The sequence below is a fragment of the Aulostomus chinensis genome, chromosome 1, assembly GCF_037954235.1.
Source record: "Aulostomus chinensis isolate RoL2024-O1b breed Wild chromosome 1, RoL_Achi_v1.0, whole genome shotgun sequence".
NCBI lineage: Eukaryota > Metazoa > Chordata > Actinopteri > Syngnathiformes > Aulostomidae > Aulostomus > Aulostomus chinensis.
Window position 1 is genome coordinate 1,154,522 of NC_141320.1, and position 7,861 is coordinate 1,162,382.

At 41.8% G+C, this 7,861-nt stretch overlaps 1 non-coding gene across 1 annotated transcript; it reads right to left on the bottom strand.

Moving 5' to 3' along the window:
- Positions 1-7,268: 7,268 nt before the first annotated feature.
- Positions 7,269-7,340, bottom strand: trnae-uuc (transfer RNA glutamic acid (anticodon UUC)). The gene has a single exon. It is a non-coding gene; the product is annotated as a tRNA-Glu (tRNA).
- Between the last annotated feature and the right edge of the window lie 521 nt (positions 7,341-7,861).

Below are 7,861 nucleotides of genomic sequence, written 5' to 3' on the forward strand. Positions count from 1 at the left end.
ATTGCTAATGAACTCAAAATGATGCTAACAGTAATGGAGTGAACGTTTCGAATAACCTCAAAGTGATGCTGACAGTCATGTACTAACAGTTGCTACGAACCTCAAAATAATGCGACAGTAATGTAGTAAAAGTTGCTACGAACCTCAAAATATTGCGACAGTGATGTCGGAAGAATTGCTAATGAACTCAAGATGATGCTAACAGTAATGTAGTGATAGTTGCTAATAAACTCAAAGTAATGCTGACAGTAATGTAGTAAGAGTTGCTACGAACCTTTAAATAAAGCAACAGTAATGTAGTTAGAGTTGTTACGAACCTCAAAATAATGTGACAGTGATGTCAGAAGAATTGCTAATGATCTCAAAATGATGTGACAGTGATGTAGTAAGAATTGCTAATGAACTCAAAATGATGCTAACAGTAATGGAGTGAAAGTTTCCAATAACCTCAAAGTGATGCTGACAGTCATGTAGTAAGAGTTGCTACGAACCTCAAAATATTGCGACAGTGATGTCGGAAGAATTGCTAATGAACTCAAAATGATGCTAACAGTAATGTAGTGATAGTTGCTAATCAAGTCAGTGATGCTTACAGTGCATGCTAATCAGAAATATTCCTTGCCCATCGTGAAGGATTGCACTTGTGGTTCTGCTTTTGGCTCTTGGATACAAAATGTACGTTGCATTACTGTCATCTATTTTCTAAATTACATTTTCAAGATCAAATTTTGAAATAAATAAAATATTTTTCAATGTATTACTTGGAAAAATGGAAATAGTAGAGGAACATTGAAGATTACAGTATGCCAACCAAAACATTTAATTAAAAGGGTCATATTATGTTCCTTTCCCAGTTTAATATTGATGTATTCACGATGCATTAACTAACATTCGCTGAGAAGCCCACTCTTCTGTGATTGGCCAGCTGCTTAGAGTACCGTATTTTCCGCACTATAAGGCGCACCTAAAAGCCCTTAATTTTCTCAAAAACCGACATTGCGCCTTATAATCCGACGCGTCTTATATATGGATCAACATTGGTTAATTATGGATACCGTAGTCAGGGGGCGTGGCCGAAGTAACAGTGGTAAAAACAGTACAGGAGAATTCTGGTCTCACACCACTTGTGTGTGTATAAAGACCCCAAAATGGCACCTTTCAAGAGACGCGCTTACGACGCAAAGTTCAAACTCAAGGCTATCAGTCAGCAGCTACCGGTACGCACGGTACCGTGTTGTGAATGCACTGACTTGTTTTGGGAGTGAACAGTGTTGTCAGAACGTTGCTTTGTATTCTATTAATAAAGTTTGACTGACTGACTTAGCTGACTGTTTTGTTGACATTCCCTTGAGCACAGCTCCATCTACTGGATGCATAACGCATCCCCAGCCACGACAGTCGTTGATATTCTATGCTCTTATAATGCGGTGTGCCCTGTATTTGAAAACAGTTGTAAAACAGGCCATTCATTGAAGGTGCGTCTTATAATCCTTATAGTGCGGAAAATACGGTGCATCGGAAATGTCAAACCTCTTACCTTAACCAGAGTTCAGCAATGTTCCTCCACCCATTTCAGGCTGCTTCCTGCCAGGAACAAAATATGCAGTTGTGGTTACAAATTCTACGAAGCCCCTCATGACGGCAAGTGGAGCCTCAAATCTGAATGGCTCTGTTAATCACAAGAGTACAGAGCAACCATACCAAACTGACAGAGTTGTTCTATCAGTCTCTGTGTTGCAGACCCAAATATGTAAACACGAGCACTGGAAAAGAGAATTTTTCATAATACGACCTGTTTAACTGTATAATCTGACAATTTAACCCAGAAGGTAAACAATCAGAAAACATGGAGGCCATAAATGATGTAAAATGATTATCAATTGTTTTTCTGCTTGCTTTTGAAAAATGTCGTCAGAACAGTATGTATGTTTGTAATATGTGTGGTTTTAAAGCCAATTTCATGATTTGTCTTTCAGATCCAGGAAGAGTGTCACAGAATCACAGTGGTCCACCTTGAACCGAAGTTCATGTCCAAGCTGGATGAATAAAGTCCCCGACTTATGAACCTCTTCCAGTCCAAGGGCGGAAGCATGGGTTTGAGGTTGCAGGCTATCCTACTCCAGGTGTTCTTCAGTGAGTATTACATTTGCTAATATTCTATTTTGGGAATTTTGTGATCTTAAATATCGTTACTTGGATCTATAGGAGGTAATGCTAGCCTGTGATTGTCTGTACAAATGGAGTATGAAGTAATTGCATGCAAGAATGAGTGTTTTTTAGTGTTTCAGTAGACTGGTGCCTGAGACGGATCCTTGACAGGGGCTTGTCTGACAGTAAAATAAACCACTTGGTGTTAAAAACAATGCAGCTTTAACAGCTTTTATGTCAGTGGGTTCTTTTTTAAACCATGGACCTGAATAATGTTTATTTTTGTCATTTCAGGCTCCAAGCAACCCCGACATCAACATGACCAGAGATGTTGTCATTCGATGTTTGATGCTGTACCTCAGGGAGTCTACAGATCAGCTCTTTAAAGAGTAGGATGTTGTAAGTTGAAGTACACGTTGAAATATAAAGAATGTGATCGCTCTCACCTCCCTCTCCTGGTACGTCTTGGAAAGGTCAAATCACAAAATAGTCATAACTATATTTCTCCCACTTATTCTCGGTAAGCTAATGAGTTTTTGTAGTTCTATGTAGTCTTTCAAGTTCAAGTCCTCTGTGTACGTGTGCTAACTTTTTGTTTTCCATCAAGGATGTTTTTAAGCACTACTGCAGAAATAGGAGGTGTTAACTGTTAAGAGCTTTCTATCTCAATCTGATTCCACCAACTGGCAGAATTGAAAAGTTATCAGTAGTTTACTTGTTCTTTTTCCCAAGAAATGCTTTAACTAACAACTGTATTTTATCAGTCTTATTTACTTTTAATAGTTTGTCCCTAAAAACTAGCCAAAGAGCTGCTTTGTGAATACACAGACATTTTTACGTAGATTCGGGCAACTTCTTAAATAAGTCATGGAAAGTAGAGTTGAACCAGTTGCTGTGGATGACTTCAAGCTTCAGGAATGAACTTTCAGTGACACATAGAGATTGGTTGTCAGGTGACCAGCCTGTGCTAGCGAAGGTAGAATAAGATATTCATCAGTACAGTGCCTGGCAGAAATGATGTAGTAATGGATTGATATCATTGACAGATATTTACAACTGTAACCATAGTTTCTGGTGTTAGTGAATTGTTTTGATTTGTTGGTGAACTGATTGGATCCTATTCAACTTACCTGGTGTATTTTTTATGCACGTTTTGTAAGTACATTATCTCAGATTTATTTTATGTAAATAGGGTGCATCACAAGCAACAGCCATGACAAACCGAACTGCTGGAGGCAATTTGAGAGATGGGACCTTCTCCTTTGGCTGGACTGTCTGATATACACAATGCTGTCTCTATGACAGGATGCTGATGGTGACACTGTGTCGCTGGGCCTTGCTGTTAAAAGCCTGAAGATCTACAACCTCAAGACCAATATGTCTGGGGGTCCTGAGGACATCGGTATTGTGGTCGAGGGTGTGAGAGTTCTGACTGATCTGGGTAACTTTCCAAGGGCTTGTTCCCTGCTCGTTGGGTTGGCATTTGCTGTGAATCTTGCCTATCCAAAGGAGCTCAGGTACACGTTTGAAGTATTCCAGAAGCTTCTCCTCGAGCGGGATAGTTCAAAGCTGTCCCCAAAAGTGGACCGCCTCAGGAGTAAGCTACTGGCTTAACAAGAAGGACCATTGCAGATCAACAAAGGACTCTCACTCTTACTGTCAAAACTGATCAACAAGACTTCGTTCAATGCTGGAGTTTCAGTGAAGGTAGTCATTAAGGTAAAATGTCAAAAAGTTTGAATTTCCGCAGCGTATTTTTTCTTGCAGTGCATAATAACTGTTAATACGTTGTTTTTTGTCTGTGTTGACAATACAAGGTTGTGAATGCTTCTGTGCCATGGGATGGCACTGTCCAAGAGCCCCCCTTTCCAAGGACAGACCCAGTTGTTGTCATTTGTGGTGACGTGGCCTTTTACACGGCTTTTGCATCTTCAGAGACCTGTCACATGACCCTTGTGTAACTGTGACTTTTTGTTGTTCATGCCAACTGCACGACTGAAGACTTAGGATCTATTATACATTCTGTCTTTCATGTTATTAAAATATGAAAAGAAGTGTCTCAGGGAGTCAATATTCATTGACATCATGCGGCATCACAATGACACAAAGACAACAGAAGTGGTCGTGCCATGTGGGTCATGGAGAGGTTGAGGTGCTTTATAGTCAACTTTTACGTTCATGCTTGTTCAAACATGTACATACGTTTTGTCACAATATTGGGTAAATTGGACACAAAAAAAACCCGTGTCTGCGTGGGTCCTCTCTGGTACTCCAGCTTCCTCCCACAGTCCAAAGACATCAAGAGAGGACGAGGCTGATTGATTCTCTAAATTGACTGTAGGTATGAATGTGAGTGTGAATGGTTGTTCGTCTCTCTATGTCGGCCCTGCCAAGGACTGGTGACCTGTCCAGGGTGAATCCTGCCTCTCACCCGTTGACGCTGGGATAGGCTCCAGCCCCCCCGCGACCCTTGATGTGTAGGAATAAGCAGAAGATGAAAAAAAATTGTGGCAACAAAGTGACATTCAATATTATTGAATAGATTTTAAGTCCTTTGATACAAATTAAAACCCCAAATTACTAAATGAGTTGAGGTAAAGATAAATATGAAGAACAGTGTAAATGTGTTGAATTTAAGTCGCAATGTACTTGAATATGAGTTGATATGACTTCTTTTATTTTAGTGAGTCCAAATCATTTTTATTCAGATATTTAGTCACCTTATTTCAATTTCACCCAGATAATTAATAAATATAAGTCAATTCCACCTAGATTATCAGTAAATATGAATCAGTTCCCCTGATATTTAGTTAATCTTAAATACTTCAGATACTTAGTAAATATTAATCAGCTCATCTTGTGAGATTGACTAGGATTTACTCAATAATCTTTGGTGATATAAATCATCATTTGGCATGTGATTACTAAATCCAACACATTTTAACTGTTGTTTTTATGAGCATGTACTTATTTTTTTGTTTAAGTTTAGTTCATGTTTTCAATACTTTTTAATTAAAATTGTAGTACTTCAAATCTATTCAATTATTTCACGTGTCACTTTGTTGCCACAATTTTTTGAAGTAACCAGTGGTTATCAGGTAACCAGTGGTTATCAGGTAACCAGTGGTTATCAGGTAACCAGTGCTCATCCCCTGTTCCCTCACATCAAACCACACCTACTTCATAAAACAAGCCTGACCACTGAACTCCCTTCATGTCAACTGCATTTAACAACACAGAGGTGTTTTGTTAAATGCCCACTGGAGGTGAATCTCATCCATGATTGTCCAGACATTTTTTAGGTCTGACAGTTTCAGCATCTGAGGAGGAAGACGACAGCCTGTCTGAAACAGAGGTTTTCAAAGTGAAGTCCTCAGATCAATGAGCTCACTGATCCTGGATCAGATTTGTGTTGAAAGGATAAAAGCAACTGGACTTGCTTGAATGTTTTGAAGAGGCTTCATCATCCATGTACTTCTTATCTTGTAGTAACTGCAGTACTTCAAAAAATTAGGGTTATGAATTGACTTCATTGCAGCTTTGACCTGAGCAGGTGTTCACTCAGGACCGGCTGGTCCAGAGAGGTGGAGGCACCCATAGCCACTGGATCAGTTTGATCTTTGAGCAGAGCAAAGTAGTTTGACATAGGAAGAAGGTCGTCTGGAGAGAAGAGAGGAAGAGAAATCCGTCTCCCTTCTCCTCAACGGACAAACACAGGAGAGGACGGACATCAGATGGACAGAGAGCAACACTGCTGGACTCTCAGAGCTGGGAGGGGCGTCCAGCTGCAGCAAGGAGACAAACAGGGACGCTGCTTGAGGACATCATCCAGGAGGCTCTCCATGGTGTGGAGCTGGGGTCTCAGACTGGAAGCTCTGGCTGCTGAGTTGTCCAACCAGCCGTCACATCACCTCCTGAGCTCTCAGCCTCCTCTTGACCAGGTTCTGGATGCTGACTCAGCAGGAGACAGGAAAGTAATCAATGTTGAAGGAATTCCAAAGCGTCCATCAACCTGCAGGACAAACTCCTTCACTGTGTGGGAGGTTCAGAGTCCCTGGTTTGATTGCAGCTTTGACCTGAGCAGGTGTTCATCCACATCTCAGTAACAGGGGACACTTTATCACACCAGTGGACAAACATCAGCATTCATCACCCAGCAGCTCCTCTGATCAACAGAACAAGCTGAAGTATTCTGGAGAATGAGGGCATGGATCCCTCTACCTCTCACATGCTAAGCTAGCACTCTACCATTGGAGCTCAGTCCCTGCTAAGGAGCAGCAGATGGTGGAGGTTGACCTTCATGCAGGGTTGGATGACCTTCACCAGTTGGAGCTCCTCTGGTTGACCAACATGTGGAATCTCTTTCAATACTCCAGTGGTGCTTAAGTGGTGACAATATGGGTTAGTGACTGGGAGTGTGTGTGTGTGTGTGTGTGTGTGTGTTTGTTTATATGCAAATCTTTCCATGGAACAACGGTTTTTATTTGAAGCAAGAGCCTCCAGATCAAAGTCAGAATTGATGATGATGTCATCAGGGCTTTGATAGTGTATTTATTTGTACCTAGAATTCTCTCTTTGATCTCAGGAGGACATGAAAGAAACTCAACTTTAAAAAGTATATGAGAGCATTCAGCTTGGTTAGAAAACATTTTGACTGTTCAACAGTAGAGTTTGTTAGAAACAGTTTACAACACTCAGAATTAAATTGAAGATACAAAAACCTTCCACACTTAAATCCTGTCTCTAACTTCAAACTGGGGATGAACATTTTTATAATCAATCTGTCTCTATGTGTTGGCCCTGCCATGGACTGGTGACCTGTCCAGGATAAACCCCGCCCCTCACCTGAGGGATAGGCTCCACCCCCACGAACCATTGCACATCATCAATGACCAAAGCTACTAAGGAGGATGACAGAGTTTGAGAGTCAGTGACTTAATAGAGTCTAACAAAGGGTTGAACCTGAATGAGACAGTCACCCTTCAACATGGGGCCATGGCAGAGTGAACCAAGAACACTACAATGGGGGTGAGAGTGGAGCCATGATGGATTCACAGTTCATCACCTCCACCATCATGTGGACCACCTGATCACCTCTTCCTCAACCTCTAACTAACTCATTCCCTGACCGGGAATCGAACCCGGGCCGCAGCGGTGAAAGCACCAAATCCTAGCCACTAGACCATCAGGGACCACACTGAGCTCTTCAACAACAGAGACTATAGACAATGACTCAAGAACACAGGACTCTGTGGTCTCAGCTTGAGATGCAGAGGGTCCACCAAGACCACCAGACACCTCAGCCTCCTAAAGACAGTCCACCCCCAGGATCCTGCCCCCTCTGCTCCAACTCAGCCCTCCATTCATAACATGACTTTCGCTACGTCCGAACTGCCAAGTACCAACCTATGTCCTCCTGCTACGACCTAAACATGGCGGCACCACTCAGACACCCGAGAAGATTGGTGGGGAAGCACGACCTCTGCTGGCAGAGCACAGACACCGCAATTAGGTAGACAGCACCAATGAAAGCCCCACCTGCTGGCCTGACTGTGGTACTGCACTCCACTCTGAACAAACCCTTCACTCATTCTCTATCATTAAGCACGTTAACGCACCTGTACAGGTGTGTTCACATTATATACATATTATATATTTATGCTTGGCCGTTTTTGATGAACTTGGGTGGGACTCTGGTGCAGGGATGAGGTCA